The following is a 21,515-nucleotide window of genomic DNA, read 5'->3' on the forward strand; positions in this document are numbered from 1 at the left end:
AATTAATTAAGTAGAGCATAGTTTTTACAGTCCCTGTTGTTATAGCTGGTCCTGAGGTCCATGTTTATAATCAGAGATACCAAGGAATCTAGGGTTCTTGCAGCTTTTGAGGTCCATTTAGCAGGGTTCCAGTTAGCATAATGCCATTAATGCAATGAAGCAAGACAATAAGTGAAATCTCTCCCATACACAGCTAGTGCACAAGGGTAGCATGGGTGACTATTCCAGGAGGTTTGGCCACCTCCTTTGGTCTCATCTTAGCATGAGACATAGCTCATCTTTTATCTCCCAACTAAAGAGGGTCTATCAGAGTCAGCCCATGGTGTGAGAAGGCTTGAATGCAGGTAAGGCAGCTCAGAAGGTCTTTCATCTTAGCCATGGGGGCGGTAGGATAAACTGGTTTTACAAGTATGCACCTGAGTCTTCTATCTTAACACCCAGACAAGTCATTTTTGAATGTTAAGAGCCATAATTTGCTGCCATTGTCTGTCTGGTTCATAGTGACTTCCTGTTCCAAAAGAGTGTATGATTCTTGTCTAAGTGGGTTGACTGGGTTAATGGAAAGTCCCTCAGGGTATGAGGGAAAATGTACTGAGTGCATGAAGGTGGGAGTGGCAGAGAGCAATCAATGAAGTCTTTGAAATATTATCCACACCACCACTCTCATTTGCACATCACCCTTTTGCAGTGGCTCTTTTCTCTTCCCCATTCTCAGCCAAACTTGTGAAAGCTCTTCTTTCTTCACTTGCCGTTCATTCTTCAACCCACTTTATTCTGACTTCTACAACATCTCTCCACCCATGAGCTCTCTCTAAGTTAACTAGGACCTCTATGTCTTCCAGTGGACACGTTTCAGTCTTCGTCTTACTTGCCCTCTCAGCAACAGACTTTCACTGCTTACTTGCATTGGGCAGTTTCGTTTTGCTCCTCCAGATCGTTCTTTATTCATTCCACCCTGCCCCAGTGTACTGACTTCTAAGGATGTTACCTTCTGGCTAACATAAAGGTCTAGGCAGGAAATCAGAAGAAGGGAAGAGAGAAAGGTCAGGATTTTATATCCCTGGCTTTTTCCCTACAAGGCTACAGTTTGGTAATTGTTCAGCAGCCCACTCAGACATTCACGGATCTCCTAGGTTCAGATAACCATTCTCTCCCCGTGCCCTTTCTGACCTGCTGCTGGCCCTGGGGTACTTCAACAGTCCTTGCTGGTTTTCCTTAACATTGCTCACCCCTTTGCAAATAATCTCTCCATTAAACTCTTTCATCAGCTCTTATTTACGTGTTAATATAAGGTCGGTGAAAAAATAATGTCCAATTTCGAGGTCTATTTTAAAAATGAAAAAGCCCATGTTATGAAAATATTTATTTGTTAACATAACCTCCTTTGCTTTCTAGAACCTCATTCCATCTTTCCTCTAGCTTATAAATGCCACACTTGTAAAATTCTTTAGGTTTTGAGGCAAAATATGAATCCAACTCATTTTCAACCTCTTCTCTTGATGTCAACCTATGACCATCAATATGGTTCTGTAGTCCCCGAAACAAGTGATAATCAGAAGGAGCAAGGTCAGGAGAATATGGAGGATGAGGCAATATTTCCCAACCAAGCTCTTTCAAGAAATTTTTGGTGAGTTGAGCTGTGTGAGGACGAGCATTATCGTGATGGAAGATGACACCCTTTCTGTTGACTAAGGAGGGTTGCTTTTGGTTCAAAGCTGCTTTCAAATGATGAAGTTGTTCACAGTAAAGATTAGCAGTAATTGTTTGATTGTTGTCTAACAGTTCCTAATGGACAATTCGTTCCATTTCCCACCATACACTCAACATGATCTTCTTTGGATGAAGTCCTCTTGGTTGTTGAACTCTTCTTCCTCCTCGACTGATCCATGATCAGTGGCATTTAACATTATGGTAAAGGATCCACTTCTCATCACCTGTAACAAGCCTACCTAAAAATGGTGCCTGAAGGTGTCACGAAAGCAATGATTCACAACAAGCAACACACTGTTGCAGATTCTCTGAAGACAGTTTGTGTGGGACCCATTTTCCAACTGTTGAAACCTTTTCGATCCTTTTCAGTTGGCGTAGCACATTAAATGTACGGGTTACGTTAAATTGTTCTTCAAGTTCCCTAGAGGTGATGGTGGGGTTTTCTGTGACAGCTTTCAACACTTTGGAATCAACTTTTTTTGGACAACCCTCTTTTGGCTTGTTTTTCAAACTGAAATCCCCACTTTGGAGATGGAAAAACCACCTCCTGCAACTTCTTTCAGTTACTGCATTGTCCCAATAAGCATTCTGAATAGACTGCTGCTGTACTTGCTTTGGCACCTTTATGAAACTCATATTGTAAAACATTTCTAATGTGGTCTTTAGATGGGATGCACATGGGTGCAAATATTGTGGACAATTATGAAAAATAGTTCAATAATCTGAAAAAATAAGGTATAAATTAGTCACTATGACATCAAAAAATGAGAAGAGGCACAAATGTAATAAATACTATCTAAAACTTTCTTTTAAAAAAGTTGGACACTACTTTTGAAATTATCCATTGGTTGCTTCCTGTACTCACCCTGAAACAACTCTGCAACCTAGGTATGTGCCCTGACTGGAACTAGAACTAGTAACTTTTTTTTTTTTTCTTTTGGTGTACTGGACAATGCTCCAACTAACTGAGCCACCACACTAAGGTTGTTTCCTCTTTCTTAAAACACATTTTTCACTTGGCTTCCATGATTCTTCACTCTACTGCTTTTATACAATCTTTCTGTTCATTCCTCTTTCTCCTTGGGAGGTTTCATCTATTTCACTGAACTATAAATTTTTGAATTCCTAAGTCCTCAGTTCTTTTCTCTTCCTACTATATTCCATTCCAATGCATTTTCTCCAATACCTACATCTTCATAAACAACCTGTGGGTCAATGACACATTAATTTGTATCTTTGGCCATGCCTATCTTTTGAGATCCAGACTCATATATCCAATTTTTTTTACTACACTTTCATTAATTAAATCAATAAATCGTTTTCAATAGCACATTATGGTCCACACCCTGTTCTAGATGTGCTCTTGGATGTTTAAAGGGGCTTCAAATTATATGTGTCCAAAGTGAATCCATGATTTCTCTCTCTTTTCTCCTACCTCCTTCTCTTCAAGCATATGTCATCCCAATGTGTAGTACCAACATGATCCATCAGATCCCACTATCAGGAACCAAGGAGAATCTAGGTTTCCTTTTTCTCCTTCTCCACAGCTAACTGACGAAGCCCTATCTAATTATTTCCTAAATATCTCTTGAATCTAGTCATTTTTTTCCATCTCTACCATCATCTTTTCTGACCTGTACAGTGTGAACTGCAGTAGTCTTCTTTTTTGTTCCCTTGCTCCAATAAATAGTGAACTTATTGATGAACAAATCTGATCATGCCAGATCCAGTCCCTACTTAGTATCTTCAATGCCTTCTGCTTCCTCTTATACATTGCCTCTTCCTCCTGCCCACCTCTTCTCAAACCACACCCTCTCCAGTACCCTCTTCATTTCCTGGAATTGATACATTTCCTCCTGCAACAGAAACTTGACCTTTGTTATTCCCTCTGTTTATTCTTTAATATATTTTATTGATTATGCTATTACAGTTGTCCCAATTTTTCCCCCTTTGGCCCTTTCCATGTGGTACCCCATTAACTCCAGCATTCTCCCTCCTTAGAAAATATCCATGGATCATGCATGTAATTTCTTTGACTACTTCATTTCCTATACTGTTCTTAACATCCTCTTACTATTTTGTACCTACCAATTTGTGCTTCTTAATCCCTGAACCTTCCCCCACCCAGCTGATAACCCTCTAAATGATCTCCATATCTATGATTCTGTTCCCATTCTGCTTGTTTGTTGAGTTTGTTATTTAGATTCAATTATTGATAGTTGTGAATTTATTGCCATCTTAATGTTCATCATTTTGATCTTCTTCTTTTTCTTATATAATTCCTTTTAGCATTTCATATAAAAATTTCTTGGAGATGATGAACTCCTTTAGTTTTACCTTGTCTGAGAAGCACTTTATCTGCCCTTCTATTCTAAATGATAGCTTTGCTAGATAGAATAATCTAGATTGTAGGTCCTTGCTTTTCATCACATTGAATACTTCTTGCCAGTCTCTTCTTGCCTACAAAGTTTCTTTTGAGAAATCAGCTGACAGTCTTATAAAAATTCTTTTCTAGGTAACTATTTGTTTTTCTCTTACTGCTTTTAAGATTCTCTCATTATCTTTACTCTTTGGCATTTTTTTAATGATGATGTGTCTTGGTGTGGTCCTGTTTGTGTCCATCTTGTTTGGGACTTTCTGTGCTTCCTGGACTTGTATGTCTACTTCCTTTACTAAATTAGGGGGTTTTTCTTTCATTATTTTTTCAAGTAAGTTTTCAATTTCTTACTCTTCCTCTCCTTCTGGCAGCCTTATGTTTTGAATGTTGATATGTATAAAGATGTCCCAGAGACTTCTTAGCCTATCCTCATTTTTCTAAATTCTTTTTTCTTGTTGATGTTCTGATAGAATGCATTTTCTTCCTTATGTTCCAAATCATTGATTTGTTTCTTGACTTCATTCCCTCCTGTAGATTTTTCTTTTTTCACTTAATGTAACCTTCATTTCTATCTGGGTCTTTTTTATGCTGCTGAAGTACCCAATGAATTCCTGGAGTTTCTTGATAACCAGTGTTTAAACTCTGAATCTGATAGGTTGCTTAGCTCCATTTTGTTTAGTTCTTTTTCTGGAGTTTTGTTCTGTTTTCTCATTTGGGCCATGTTCATTTGCCTCCTAATTTTGGTAGCCTCCCTGTGTGTTTGTTTCTGTGTATTAGGTAGAGCTGCTTTGACTCCCTGTCTTAGCAGAGTGGCCTATTGTAGAAAAGCACACCTGTAAGTTGTATGGGGTAGAGCCTTAGGCAATCATCAGAGTGGGACAACCTGTTTCACCACTCTGTGGCTCTCTGTTGGGGAGGGTTCAGAAAGGGGACAATGCTGCTGTCTGGCCTCTGAAGTTTTGCCTGGGAGTAAGCTGTCTCCCAGTACAAGCCCTGTTGCCTCCAAACCTTATAGCCAGTATTTATTGGAGCCAAAATCAAATCACAGAAACTCTGACTCTAGGGCCATTTACTCTGAGTTTTTGCATCCTTTGTGATGGAACCTGAAAGAACATTTCTCTCAATATATCTGCATGCATGCTCTCTAGCATAAAATCCTGTGGAATTGTTCTAATTGGAAAGATATAGTTTCCCACTCTTTTTGCTTTAACTAAACATGTTTTGAGGCTTTCCTAAACCTTATAAAAATGTGTTACTAAAATTCAGCCAATCAAGGGATGAATAAAAATAAAGAACTAAAAAATATAGTTGTGTTAAACTGATGTTACACATTAAATCCACTGAACATAAACTAAGACTAGACAACTGTGGGAACTATGGTTATACACCTTGATTAAGTGAATATAAGGAAGGATAGATTTGGAAGGTGGAGGAGGTGATAGGAAGAAAAGTAAGAAGGCTAATTTTCTCAACGCTTAGACCAATGAATCAATCAATGCTACCTAAAATGTAAGCATCTAGTTTATTTTAAAAGGTTATCACTCCAGCTTCTAAAAGTGCTTCATAATCTTTGCTATCAATCTTAGTGCTATACTTGAGGAAATCTCTTAGAGAAAAAAAGGATTTATCTAAACTTCAGGCATTTTTTTCAGTTTCTTTTTCTAGAATTTTTAAGTTAAATTTATTGGGGTGACATTGGCTAATTAAATTATATAGGTTTTAAGTGTACAATTAATTCCATAATGCATCATTCGTGTATTGGATAGTGTATTATTTCTTCATTTTGGTTTCTCTTCTTGAAATTTAATTAAATTTCAATGTTATATATTTTTTTTCAAAATTAATATATATATAATTATTTTGTCTTTTTAGAAATATCTCTAATGCTTTCTCTCTATTTCACTCATATAGAAAAGTGTGAAGTAAAGTTTATCTGTATTAACAATAGTTACTTCAGGGTGGTAGAGTTTGGAGACATTTTCCTACATCATTACAATTCCATGACCACAGCTAACACAATTAACAATGATACCTTAACATCATATAATGCCAAGTCCCCAACTGTCTCCAAAATGGTTTATTCAAACAAGATTCCAATTAAGGACCACACACTACATTTCACTGCCTAAGCCTCTCTAAATGTAGAACAATCTCCCCCCTTTGTTTTCCTTAACAATAATTTATTGAAATCAGGCCTGCTGTCCTCTAGAAATCTCACCTTATGGACTTTCACCTTATGGGCTTTTGGTCCCTTGTGATATTGTTTCACCTGTTCCCCTAGACACTGTATTTCTTGCAAATCGAAAGAACTTTTGTTGATGAGATTCAATCTAAATAGTTTTGGCAAGAACGTGTCACAGCTGCTGTTATGCTTCATCTTGCTTCAATATGGAAAACACATACTGTCTGGTTGTCACACGATTTCTGATGCTGAGGCAGAGCAATGAATCCTCCTTTGTGAAGTTACACGTTCCCCCTTGTTATCTAGGGAGTGACATTTTAGCATCAGACAGCTGTCTCTTATGGTTTTAGCATCCATCAATGATTCATGCCTGCATAATTTCTCTTAATTAATGGTTGCAAAATACTGATTTTTCTAATTCTATAAGTCCATATATTATTAGCTGGGGTTTTACAGTAAAGAAAAATGTTTTCTCATTATCTGGGACTGGTTGGTTACCCTGGAATACAACTCCAAACTTTACAAGTAAGGAGTTGCTGTAGTAGCCTCTTCTGATGATGATAAATCACTTTTTTTGGCTTTTTCCCTTTGAATATCATTCTAGACTTATAAATTTTTTATTTATTTAATTTTCAGTTGTGTATTTGATGATTAAATTGCCCCATCTTGAACTGTAGAAAACTCTTCAAGCTGATGCCTGTATCCTTTTGATAGAACCCTCTTTTTTCTTTGAAGGTTTCCTTGCTTTCTGGCTCAAGACACTTGGTTTTTTGGGGAGTAAATCTCACTTATTTCCCCAAGACATTGAGAGGAGAAATGTACTCAGATGTATCTGGTGCATGCCTTTTACATACTTAGCCCAAAGCTGGGTACTGTGAAAGAGCCAAAAGAAAAATGTGTTCCTTGCTAGCTGGTGAAAAGCTCATACTCTTGCTGCAGAGATGACGGGCACCAAGTACAGTTAGGGGAAAGTGGAGGAGAGCATTTGTTTTGGGTTGACTGTTAATCAAACCCATGGATCCAGGCATAATCAGGAGGGAGGGGGAGCTCTGACACTGGTCTCAGGCAGCTGGCCCAGGACAAAGAGGTATGAGCTGCCTCCTGCCTCAGTGAGACCCAGGCCAATGTCCACAGTTTACCTGGTTCCTAGAGTCTTCACCTTAAACCAGCATGGACAGATCTAGAGGTTAGTTGAGAGCTTGGCTTTGATTTCACAAAGGGGAATCTGAGTGAATGGTAGAACAATGAGCTGTTGTGCCATTTTACCTGAAATCTCACAGGATGGCAGAGGGCATGTTCTCAATTGGGCCCCTGATTTGTCCTGGTAATGCCTGTCTCTTCCTCTTCTCTCTACAGTCTGCTCCAAGGGGGCAGCAGCCTGCCTTGTTCACTTTCCTGTGCTCAGAGGCTGCCACCATACCCTGTATATAAACAACTATCTTATGCAAGTAAAAACTTTAAAAGCCATTGAGTTTAAAATTTGGAGGAGTCAAGAGAAGACACAGAGCTTATTTCAGACAGAAGGTTACAAACTTGAAATTGCAATAGGCTCAGGGTTAGGTATGAAAGAAGATGTAACATAAAATAATTAGAGGACTTCCGGCCAAGATGGAGGCTTAGACGGACACGCTAGGTCTCCCTCTACAACTATAGTGGAATACAACTACTTTAAAACAAAGGATAACTAGAAATTCCAGAAAATAAAGCTACACGGAAGCCCAACATATGAAGTTATAAACCAGCGGTGCCATTTGGGCAGGTAAGAGTTAAAGAAGGCAAAGCCGTTTGCGGAGCGGCGGGGCGGGGCGGCGAAAAATCCTGGAGATAATCAAGCCCCTGGCGTGCGCGACTCCAATCAAGCCCCTGGCTTGCGCGACTCCAGGCGCTGGGGAGCAGCCGCAGCATCGCCTTGAACAGTGAGGCCCAGGGGGGCGGGAGGACGGATCCCGGTCTCCTAGCTGAATAACTGTGTGAATCCATCTTGGACCCCCGCCCCCACAGAAAGCACCACAGAGCTGCAAAATAGGTCGCGGACAGGCAGGCGCCGGCGGTCGCTGATTTGTGACGCGTACGCAGGCACTGCCCCCTGCCCCCGACAGCCGGCCCAGGAAAACAAAACGCATCTGTCAAAATGAGGCAGGCAACTATAGAGATCCCGGTAACACAACTCACCAGGCAGCAGATAGAGAACCTGACAGATGAACAGATAAGAAACCTGTCAGAGGCTCAGTTCTGGGCCATTGTCATCAGGTGGCTTACAGAATTCACAAAAGAGCAGGAAAAAGATATGAAAGAAGCGAAAAACTTTCATAACGAAAGGAACAAAACCACATACGAGACAGATGGTGAGGAATCCAGAGTCCATTTCAACAAACTGGAATATGGAGAAGGAACAAGCAGTCAACCAATGCAGCGAGAGGAAATGGCAAGCAACAATGAGAGGATCAGAAACCTCTGGGACAGCTATAAAAGGCCCAACATAAGAATCATTGGTTTGCCAGAGAATGAGGAAGATGAACTAGAACTTGAAAAATTGAGTGAAAATATAATAAAGGAGAACTTCCCAGACTTGGGGAAGGGAATAGACTTGCAGATCCAGGAAGCAAGGAGAGTTCCCAAGAGACTGGACCCAGGGAGAACCACTCCAAGACACATTATAATCAAAATGTCAAAAATTAAAGATAAAGAGAGAATCTTAAAAGCAGCAAGAGAGAAGAAAAGAATTATGTACAAAGGGGTCCCAATTAGACTATCAGCTGACTTCTCAAGGGAAACCCTACAGACAAGAAGGGACTGGCAAGAAATATTCAAAGTAATGAAAATCCGAAACCTACAACCACGAATACTCTATCCAGCGAAATTGTCATTCAGAATAGAAGGACAGAGAAAGTGTTTCCAGGACAAAATAAAACTGAAAGAGTTCATTAGATCCAAACCACTGTTATATGAGATGTTAAAGGGACTGGTTTAAAAAACAGAAGCTAGGGAGATGAAACAAAGGCAAACGAAACAGGCAACGAGAATGGAAAAGGAACTGTGGGTAAGGGAAACATAGTGAGGGGAGGCCAACAGGGAGGGGGAGTGGGGAGAGGGAGGGAGATGATATAGGAATTGGGGATCATGGTAGGAGGGAATGGAATAGACGGAGAGAGGTTGGGAGGAACTGTAAGCACAACTAATGGACATAATCTAAAAGGGGGGGACAACTGGAGGGAGGGGGCCACCGGGTGGAGGGGAGCAGAGGGAAGGGAAAGGGGCACAAATGTAATATTTTAATCAATAAAACACATTAAATCTGAAAAAAAAAAAAGTGAAAAAAAAAAATAATTAGATAATAACTATAAAGAACTGAGCTTTGTGCCCAGCAGAGAGCAAGACTGGATAAATGTTGTTGAAGATAGCATAGCATCTGTCTTTACCCCGTACTTGATTGTGTAATATTGAACAAGTTACTTTGCCTCCCTGAGACTCAGTCTCCTGATCTGTAAAATGGAGATCCATAACAGGACCAACTTCATAGAGTTGTTATAAGGATTAAATGAGATAATGCACGCGAAGTGCTCAATCCAGAGCCTAGCACAAAGTCACTGTTCCACATGTGTCAGCTGCTAATATTTGTACTAGCAGGAAGTGATGTTGCATGTGGTCATCTGTAAGATGCTGCAGAGGGTTTTAGAAAGTCAGGAAGAGGGAAGAGTTCTTTGGAGTTGGAGCAGATGTCATGGGTAAGTCTGAGGAGAGCAGCTTTGTTACAGTGGTGGGAAATAAAAAGATACATTTGGTGCGAGAGTGAAAGAAAAACGGAAATGGGGAAATTAGGACACTCATCTGGTAAGTTTAGCTGGAATAAACAATAGAGATTTAGTGGTGGGTAGAAGAGAAAGCAAAAATGAGGGGGCTTTGGGTTGTTTTAAATAGAGGGGTGACCTTTGGAGGAAGAAAGGAAGACTCCAGAACAGAAGAAAAAAATTAAGATGCTGAGAGAGGAGCAACAATGTAGGTTCAGTTGGTATCTGACACAGATCCATCCATACTTCCTACTCTTTATCACTGAGTTAAAAACAGAAAAAAATAAACTTTCTTACACAAACACCTTCATAATTCTTCTATTAAAACCCAACAAGGCAATTTGTGCACAGAATGTTGTCTGTGCACAATTGGCTACATGACTTTACTCTGGTTACTCAGCCCCCTGAAACTGATTCCCTCCAGGACAGGGGAGATAACCCAACAAAGGAGCCTTAAAAATGAGAGATAATGCATACAGGACCTTTGCAGCTTAGTAGGTGATCAGTAAATGGTAGCTACAACATTATTAGTAGCTCGTATTTTCGCTACAGCTCCCAATAATAATATACAGTAGTCCCTCTCTATATTGCAGTTCACTTATCGCAGCCTCACTGTACCCCGGGAGTTTTAAAAATATTATATTTAATTATCTATCGTGAATTTTTTGCTATATCGTGGATTTTGCGGTACTATATATGTATGTTGTTAAAGTTATGTAGGTTTAAGAGTGTAGAATATGTTTAAAGACATAAGTAGTGTTTATAAAAGTGTGGAAAAGGTTAATAAGGGAGTGGGAAAGCTTAATAAGGGACTGGGAATGGTTTATAAGCATGTGGGAAGGGTTTATAAAGCCTTAAAAATATATAAATACTAAAATAAAAGTAAGATTCCTACTTCACAGATTTTCACCTATCACGGGGAGCGGGGGCGGGGGGATCTAGAATGTAATACCTGCGATAAGTGAGGGAATACTGTACTTGTTATAACATGTGTTTGAAAATTATTTTAAGGTGTCTTATAAAGGACAATTTCTATGTCAACACAATATTCCATACTGAAAGATTGAAGAAGGCAATCAGAAGTTCAGGCTGACAGCATCATCAAATCACTTTGGTGCTTAGTTGTCCTGCCAAAATGCAGGTACGCTGAACACAAGGTGGTTTATCAATGGAGTAGGGACAGGTTGAGAGGGAGCAAGAATAATTCTCCCCCTCCTCCTTCTTCTCCTCTTCCTCTTCTGTCTTATTCTTCATCATCATAATGAAATATTATCAGAACTAGGGTTCTATTTAATTCAAGTTTCTGAGGTGTATCAGCTGACCCTTGTCATTTCCACATTTGTCAAACATCATTCTGTATTGCCTAGGAAGTGTCATTGTGGAATATAATTTGATGTTTTTTTGGTTCAAAGGCCAGCACTCAATCCACAGAGCCACACCAGCCAGGGCTAATTTGATCTTTTTTTGATGAGTCAGGATCCTATAGTGCAGTGCCACAGGGCAGTCATGACAAACATTTTTTTTTTTTTTAAAGTACAGTTCTGTAGGGAAAATGAAGAAGGTTGAAAGAATTAGACTGAATTAATGTTGATCCCAGGATATAACCTCTTTATAAAGACTCATTTTCACATATTTCTTCTAAAAACAATTCTAGCTTGCAAATGCAGTTCGTTGGGTTCTGGTTAATCTCATTTAACCAGGGAATAAAGAGGGCTCCCTAATTAGTGTTTCTTTTTCTTGGGTGCCATGATGGTTCCCTGGAAGTCCATTCTTCTTTCTGCCAAATTCTGGGTTCAGGGGCATCCCCATTTGGTGCTATTAGCTACTTTCTTCCTTAACTTACCATTTTGTCCTATCCTGCCTCATTACTAAATATATATCATTGCAATGAAGCAAAGTTAAAATAGCAGCATAGCATTTCTGTTCAGACACTTAATTATGCAACAATTGTATTTTTTTCTGTGAGATGTTTTGCCATTTTTTATAAGCTTGTAGTGAGAAGAGCTTATTTGCATTTCAAAATAGAATTTTACTGGTGGGCAACCCGCATCAAGGAGACAGAATCAGAGATTATTTTCTGATAGTGACAGCACTGTAAGAATACATCTTAGTTGAAAAAACAGCTTTCTCAGGAGTAATTTAGATGCACACAGGTTTCTTTTCCCCAATGGATAACAGGCATTCTACTCTTTAGCTGAACCATACAAGAAGGAGATTCATAAAACAGAAAGTTTATATGCTTTTTTATAAAAGAAAACAGCATTAGCACAAGAAAATTATTTTTTATTACTAAAATATTTGCTAAACTACATAATTTCTGTGCTGATTCTGTTCTATTTTTCAGCATTACTAAAATCCTGTGTGCTTTATACCAAACTCTAATACATATGTCAGCTGGGAACACCTAATTCCACAAAGTGCAAAAGAATGTTGGTGAGTTTCTGTAGTAGAACTATTTCTCATATTTAGAAAGTTAAATCACAGAGCCTATGCTGTCTGGAGACCACATGTCCAGTAGAGTGGATTTTTTTGTTTTTTTTTTTACAGTGGTAAATTAAGTCAGACAATATGCCAGTTCACCTATGGTACAGTGTTGCCACATTAATAGCTTATTGGAAAATTTTTTCTATTAAATTTTATGTATGCATCTTGTAAACATAGTTTTCCAGGAACTCTTACACAGTAAGTTTCTAAAGTTTAGGCAAGGTCTCTAGATTCTGTAGTTTATTCAGTGACCACTAGGCATTACAAACTGTCTACCCCAAACGCTCCTGACACTTTCAGTCACCTGGGAGATGCATCAGCCTAGAAGTGCAAGAGCAGGAAGAAGACAACTATCATTGTGCCTGTAGTTGGGAAAATGCAATTTTGCTTTGGGATGACCTCATAGCATTCCAAGTGCCCACAAGATGGCACTATTGCCCTGGGATGCTAAGGCAACCACATAGGAGGGCATTGGCAGCTGCTGCAGAGTCTGAATTCAGGGAACAGGTTGGATAACTGGTGAAAAGTCAAAGGATGCAGAGCACAGGAGTGAAGAGGGTTGTATGGGGAATGGAGAAAGCTTAGGAAGTAGAAATCTGGACCAGTTCTAATTAAAGGCTAGAGTTTGCAGAAATACAATATTTTTATATATCTAGTTTCTGATCACTTCTTGAGAAAGAGGTAGGTGAAATTTATAAGGCCTTTAGATTGTGGAATTAACTTCTCTTGTGTCTTATCTTCTTATTTGCCAAAAAAAGCAAACTGGAATCAGGGATTTCTTTTAGGGAGAAGTTTTGGGGCAAACCCATACATAGAACAGTGCATCTTCTTTGACCAAAAGACTTAATCATTGGAAGACAATGTTTTCAAGAAAAGCATAAATTAGAAATACATAATCATATTTATCAAGATGAGTTTGTTTTCTTTTTAAGTGTTTAAATGTTTGGTGCATTAATAAATATTCATGTCCATTATCTATATTATTACTACTTTGGATAATTACAGTGTCTCTGGACATGGTGGCTTCTTTTTAATTTTTTAGTCTAATAGATCCCTGGCTGGTTGTAAGGATCTGGATGCAATGCTTCAACACTTGGGAGGCTCGGGCATGTGTATGCAGGTACCTGCATGTGCTTCTGTGTTATGCTGGGAAATTTGTTTTTAAAAGGCCAAGGTTGCCCTTGCTGCCTGCAACTCCTCTTTTCTCACCTTCTCCAGCCTTACTGCCCCTGGGTACCTCCAGAGCATGAGGATTTGTCAACAGGAAGATAGTTTTCAGCAACCTTAAATCAGGCCATACTGATTCCGTTTTTTACAGCAGGAGCCCTCCTTTTATCTTAGGGAGAATTCTGGGTCCTTTTGATTAAGTAGGGTGGATTATCAGGGAAAACCAGCAACTGTCTTCCAATGATGTGGGCTCTAATCCAGGTAGGAACAGAGGAGAGTTAGTTCAAATAACATGGCAGTGCATACCCTGCAGTCCAGGGCTGGAACTTTGAGAAGATCAAAATTAAAAAAGGAAGAAAATGCTTTTTAAGAAATGTATTATATAAAGTTAGCCAAAGCAAAATTTAAAACAACAACACTCATTACTAATAGTATACACTGGAATATCCTTTTCAAAAAAAAAAATCAAGCAAACTGCAAAAGACCTTAAAATGTTTCTAGACTTGAACCTGGAACACTAATGAGAATTATTCTTTTTAAAAAAATCATTCAACAGAAAAAAAAAGAGCCATAAATAGAATATTCTTTGTAGTATTATCTGTAAGTCTGAAAACCTGAAAAAATTAAATGTCAAACACTATATATGATTAGTTGGTAAGACAGATAAAGGTATATGTAGCTACTAGATGAGACATTAAGCAGCATTAAAAATAAGTATAACCATCATTTAATAATGCTTTAAAATGCTAGTTTCAGGAGATAGAGTGAAAAGCAATGGCCTTTTCCATAAGACAAGGAGCACAGACACCATGCTGCTAGGCCAGGGCTCTTCCAATTGGAGTAAAGGGATTCTCAAAACAATGCCCAGTGCCCAGTGCCCAGTGCCTAGTGCCCAGCAGGTTCAGGGCCAGCAAATAGATTTAGGGTATCTCTGTGTCTCTAGAGCAAGTCCTGTAACCATGGTCTGTGTGTACACTTTTATTTGCTGCAGAAGTTAAGTCTGGTCCGTGACAGTGGACTCGGCTTCCAAGTGAACAACGGCATGGTCTCATGGACTCTCCTGGTATGTAAGAATTTTGTCCTATTGCTGAACACAATCTACAAAATTGAAACAAAGAAATCACAACTGCTCCCCATCTCCCACCCCTACCTGCATTAGTGGAACAAAAGATACTGTAAACAAGCAAAGGAACTTCAACTCTCCCTTCATTACAAATTAGCATCCACTTTGCAGCCTATCAACCATGGAGGTTATTTAGGGTGAAATTTGATTTCCCCATGACTGACTGCCCTCCTCCCACCACTTAACAGATGTCTTCCCTTCCTCCCCTCGCTGCTTACAAAGACCACCACTGAAGCTTCGTATTAGTGGAAATCATACAAAATGAGGAAGGCAAATTGGTCAAAATAAAAATCACATTACATATTCCAAAGACAAATATTAATGATTTATGGATAAGGTCATAAGTTGTCTGGGAGGTTTTTTTTGTCAGTTCCTCTCTCCAGGAGTCCAAGTAATTGATAGTTAATTGTATATTGACTTTTGTGCAGATACAGTATAAATAAGCTGATAAAGTTCCAGGTTCCTTAACCACATAATGTCAGTATCAGAGCAGGACAGGAAGAACTTCCCCTGACTCAGCAAGCTCTTTTCAACGTTAGTTTTTCACCCGGAGACTGAAAAAGGTGCTTACAACTTTATTTACTAGAATCCCACTACTGCCGTGCCCCCTCCACTGGGTGAAGAGTTGGTATGAAGAAAATTCCAGTCCGGTGTTGTTGTCTGCAAATGGCAGTGAGAGAAGCCTTCTTTTGTGAGTTATTTCCTGCATAAATTAGAATAAATACTATAAATTATATGAAAAAGATTAATTCTGTCTTTGCAATCAATTTGGATTAAAGGAGAGTTAAAAGGGGGGCGTTGCTGATGAGTTATTAAAACAATTTTAAATCCAACTCACTTTTATGTTGAGACTTTTATTTTTCTTTCCACTCTCAATGTAAGAGATACTTACATTTTGAATTGTAAGATACTGGTCATATTTGATCCTTGTCAAGTTTTTGAGGTTTGAGAGAAAAGAGATAGACATGCAGTTTATAAATTAAGTGCTATTTCAACTAAAAGTAGCATGAAGGCTCCCTGCTTCTTACCTGTGCCAGGTTTACTCATGGGGGAGTTTTCTAGGTGGTACGTTAGAGGTGGGGGAATAGGGGCTGGAAGACAGAAGGATATTGAACTGACCCTGAAGTGTCACCTTCCAGGGACTATTATTAGTACCCTGTTGCTCCAGGCCTCAAATAGCAGTCAAGTTCCTAGTAACATGACCAGCATCTAGAAATAAAGGCAATTATTGTAAAAACAATAATAAAAACAAACATCACTTTCCTAGATTAACTTTCTTTTCCTTTTATTGCAATGGTTTTATACACAGATAGGCTACATCATGCTTCTGCAGCCAAAATAATTTCCATTTTATATTGTGCCTCTGGTGAATGAATTGGAACTCAAGCCTTCAGAGTTTACGAGCGATTACAGTCTGTGTGGGAGCCAAGACTCGGGCTGCATGCATCAGTGAATCACCATTGTGCTCTGGTCTGGTCCAAGGCCAAGAATGTAACCATCCTCCAGAAGGCAACAGAAAATTCCAAAAGTCTGACTTCTTATTAGCAAATTCAGGACATAAAAGTAACGGGCATTTAACAAAAAAAGTTGGTTTAAGAGAGTCAAAAACAAACAAACAACAACAACAACAAAAACCCAGCGTCACTCTGGAAATCAGATGCATGATGTGTCTTCCTGTGTCAGCTAGATGATTAGCTAATGGCCTGGGCATAACCTCTGCTCACAACCATAATGATAACTAAGTAGAATCATGTTTCAGCATCTTGTTCAAAGAAGCAGATGCCATTCTCACCAAATTTTCTTTTTCCTTTTTGGAAATTGCTTTTGGAATGTCAGGATAGTAGGGGACATGGCTGATGTATCTTGTTTAAATTAGAAGGATTTTTAAAAAATTAAACCAATATGGAGATCACTAAGAACAATATACCAAACCCATGTTTTCAGCACTCAATTTAATAAATTTAACATATTTTGTTTTTTTAAGAAATAAAATATTTAAAATAACTTCAAGGTCCTTCATTTTCTTCTTCATGGTCCCATTCTCTCTCACTCTTTCTAAATAAAATAACTGTAATGAATGTGGTGTGTGCCTGGTCAAAGTTTCTATACTCTCCATTTTTCTAATTAAAAAATGCATCCATAAGTAATGATTTTTGTGGGTGTTTTATAAAATTATATAAATGTATGCTCTCATACCTTATGGAATACTCTCTAGGTTTAACTTTTTCTTAATGTTGTTTTTGATCTCCACCCATGTATCTGTGGATTTGGTTAATTAACATGTTTATTCCATTTTATAAACTGTTCTATAATCTGTTTTCTGATTCCTAGACATTGAATTATTTCCATTAAAAAATCTTTACAAGTGTGCTAAAATGGACAGTCATGTTTGTGTTACCATCTGAAACTACACTGGCTATGTAACGAACTACAGCACTGCCCCAACCCCCCATTCAAAACATGGGGGCAAGGTGCAGTTAAAGGTACTGAAATACAAAGCTTTTTCCTTTCCTCCATGGTCTCTTTTCTCTCTCTCTCTCTCTTTCTCTTTCTTAACTTGTCACAGGTTTAATGTCATCCTAATGTTGTTCTAAGAAAAATTAAAAATTTAAATTATTATCATGAATTTTACCTTCTATTGTTATATTGTGCAATGTCAGTTTTAAATGCAAATATAAACATATTTTACTCATATGGGAAATCACTGAAATTATACAACTTGCATTTTGTAGCTCATATATGCATATGCATTTCATATTATTAGAAACGTGGAAACACCTCACAAAACAAACTCAGCTGTCTTTATTTCACTTCTTGATTCACGCACCTTCTACCCACACTCTGCCTTCAGCTTACTAATAAGGAAGGACTGAAAGAAAAAGGAACTGAGTTGCTCTTTCTTTCCCTTTCTTTCTGTGTCATCATTTTAGCCTGAGTGGTTAGCTAACATGGGGAAGTATGTGAATAAGAAAGAATGTGGTAGGCTGCCTGGGTTGCTCATGTGCCTTGATTGCTCCCTTCTTTCTGTGTTTGAAGCAAGTGCTGGTTCAGACTAAAAGCATGGCCCCTCAGGGCTGTCAGCTCCCCCCTTCTCAGTCCTAGGTGTCCCATGCTTACCTTGTTCTTGCTCTGAGTCCTGCTGAACTTCCATGCATCATGGGTCTACCAGAATTCTGCACTCATGGGGCATCTTGAATGTTATGTATGAATCCGGCAGCAAGGAACAGGGTTTTATGCATATTGTACCCATTTCCTCCCCTCATAACATGCTCTATGGTCCCATTGAATTCACTTAAAAGCACAATTTCAAAAATAAAATTAGTAAAAATTTCAAGGTGGTGAATGCATTAAATCAAACAAAGGGCCCTCCTGAGAACAGTGTCCTGTGAGACTGCACATGCCTGAGGAGCTGCACCTGCTCCTGCCTGTGAGTTTCTCTGGGACATATGCATGTCTTCAGGTGGGTTTCTGAGTGGCTATGCACATTGTTGATTTTTTTCTTTTTTAGAGAGAGGGGGGAAGGGAGGGAGAGAAACATCGACGTGCAAGAGAAGTATTAATCGACTATCTCTAGTCACACTCCAACCGGGGACCAAACCCACAACCTAAGCATGTGCCCGGACTGGGAATCCAACTGGGGAATCTTCTCTTTGTGGTATGATGCTATCAACTGAGCCTCACCAGTCAGGGCCACATTGTCTATTTTAACCTGATATTACCAAGGTTGCTATACAAATTTATGCTAATACCAGTAATATGTGAAAGTTTCCATTGGCCCAAGTTCTCACTCATACTTGTTAATAAAATATTAACTAATTTTTGCCAATCCTATTATTTTTGTTGTTATTTCCCTGTAAAGTTGAACATCTTTATTCTTCTGTGAAGTTTTTGTTCTAGAATCTTTGCCCATTTATTTACTAGGCTAAGTCTGTCTTGGCATATCGATTTGTAGGAGTTCTGTTTGTTTGGTCTTTTAAAACATTCTCAATACTAATCCTGACAGTTATACATCTTCCCAATATTTTCTCTCAGGCTGCTTCTCATCTTTTAGCTTTGTAAGTGAGGCTTTCTGGTCTGCAAAAGTATTAAACTTTTTGGTAGCCACACTATCAATCATTCCATTATAATTTCTATTTTGTGCGTCTTCCCTGCCCTAAGATCACACAGATATTCTCCTACATTTAAAAAATTCCTTTAAATATTTTTATTTTGTTTTAATCTTTAGATACTTAAGTCACCTGGAGTTTGTTTTTAATGTGCAAACTTTAGTAAAGATGATATAGAAATTTTACTTTATTTTAATGTGAAAACTCAATTGCTCCAAACACCATTCATTTATTCCATCACCTACCTTCCTGATTTCTCTTGGGTTGATTCTCAGATCCTTACATTATATTCCACTGATTTATTTATATTTTCCACTTACTAGCAGAGCTTTTAGTCAATATTGATATCTGGTTGAGTGAAAACCCAGTACTTTTAAACAACACATATTTTATTCATTGAAAAACACAGAAACGATAGAACAAATCAAACAAGTTTTCTTACTTTTCAAGGTGCATTAAGAAATTCTCCAACCCACATAGAGTAAAAACATGACTTTGAAATCAGACAGACTTGAATTTTTATCCCAGGTTTGTCATTTTCTGGCTGTTTGAACTTGGGGCATGGTTCTTAACCTCTGAGGCTAGACTCTCTAATCTGTAAAATGGGGATAATAAGATCTACGACCTAAAGCTATTGAGAGGATTAAGCGAGTTAAGTGCTTGGCACAACCTAAACACTCAGGAAATATTACTTTTCTTCTCCTTTGCTGTCCTTGAAAAGAGCTGTGTGTTTCTTGGTTATTCTCTTCACTTGTGGACTCTACAAAGGACTGGAGCTTGCTTAAAGGCAAAACAAAATCCATCCCAGGCTGATGCTCTGACTCAGTCACTTTTCTAAAACCCAAATAATTGCCTGGGCTTTGGAACAGTAGAAGCTATAAGGATGTCCTTAAGTGGTTTGGCTGCCGGCTGCTGCTTTTCTTAATAAGTAAATGACAAAAATAGGTCATAATAAAACTGGAGCCAACCAGCCCCCCTCCCCTCCAAATTATATAAACTTAGCTCACCTGACATGTTCTGAAAAGATCAAAAGGATGAGAAATCAATAGGATCGAGTTTGAAATTCTAACGTCTTACCCATAGTGAGTCTGGGACCTCCAACTCTCCAGCATTGCTCAGACCAATATTATTTCCTCAGATGGAGAGGAATTCTTTAAACTAATACACCTTGAAACCTGGGATGGAGTTGAGAACATGCTTGGAATTTCATCATGTCCAGGTAGAAACCTAAATTGAAGTGGTTGTTCTGGAAGATCAAAGGGGGAAAAAAAGTGCATCAAGAATAAATACATGACTAATCCCACTGTGGCAAAAAGGAGGAAACTAATGGACCTAATGAAGTGGGTAGTCAGGCCCTCTCCAGGAGCTTCCACTGTGCAGGTCACTCTCCTGGAGAGACAAAAGCCAGCAAATGAGTCACGCAGCAGGCTGGGTCTGTGCAGGTGAGCACAGCTGGCTGTGTGGCTGCAGCTGTAGAGGGCAGTGCCCAGGCCTCTTTTGGAGCCACCAAGTGCTTCAGAACCTTGCACATGAACAAGTGTCAGAGTGAGACATGCAGAGAAGAGGGTCTTTAGGAGCAGACCTGCCTCTAGGACTAGCATACTAGCTGGATGCCCTTAGGCAAGCTACTCAGCCTTTCTGAGCCTGGAGTTCTTCATCTACTAAATAGGGTAGACAGTTTCAAATGTAAAGCCTTGTTTGAGAATCAACAGAAATAAGATATAATATATAGATTTCTCAACACAAGAGGGGTTCAATAAGTGTACTCACTAGTATTTTCCACATTGAGAGAATGTGATTGTGTTTGAGAGCCTGAGGTGATAAGCAGCCCCTGACTTTTGCTCCTTCCCTGCAGGTGCTCCAAGTCTCTGATTTCCTGGTCCCTCCACTCCCACAGTAAGTTCTCCATCCACCTCAGCAAGCATCCCTTCCCCATCACACATCTCAGCAGGGCCACCTCATTCTTGGGTCATCTCTACTAAGTATTGTGAGTATGGAGTTGCATGTTTGTGTAAGAGCTAAACTTACAGAACGTCTCCTCAAAGTTTGTAGATGGGATGTTTGTGACTAAGAACACATGGTCCCTTAGTTACAACATTCTAAATTGATGTTTCCTTTGGACATTCTGATTCAGTAGGTTGAGGAAGGGTCTAGGAATATACATTTAACAAGTAGTTCTAGGTCCTTGTAATCAGTGCGTTTTGGCAGCTCTGAAATTCCCTGGGAGCTTGTTAAAAATGCAGAATCTCAGGCTTTACCTCAGACCTACTGAATCAGGCTGCAGTTTGAAAAGGTACTCAGGCAGAGTTGCCAGATAAAATACAGAAGGCCAAGTTGAACTTTAATTTCAGATAAACAATAAAAAGTTTTTTAGTATAAATATGTCCCATAAATATACTTTTTTTTTTTTGCTAAATCTGGCAACCCCATCTTCAGGTGATTTTCATGTACATTAAAGTTTGAAATGCGCTGGTCTAGATCAGTAGATCTCAAACTTTCACATGCTTCTGAGTAACCTGGAGGTCTTGTTAAAACCCAGATTGCTAGGCACTACTCCTGAGTTTCTGATTCAGTGAGT

The sequence above is a fragment of the Furipterus horrens genome, unplaced genomic scaffold (genome assembly GCF_987537825.1).
Source record: "Furipterus horrens unplaced genomic scaffold, mFurHor1.1.pri manual_scaffold_7, whole genome shotgun sequence".
Classification (NCBI taxonomy): Eukaryota; Metazoa; Chordata; class Mammalia; order Chiroptera; family Furipteridae; genus Furipterus; species Furipterus horrens.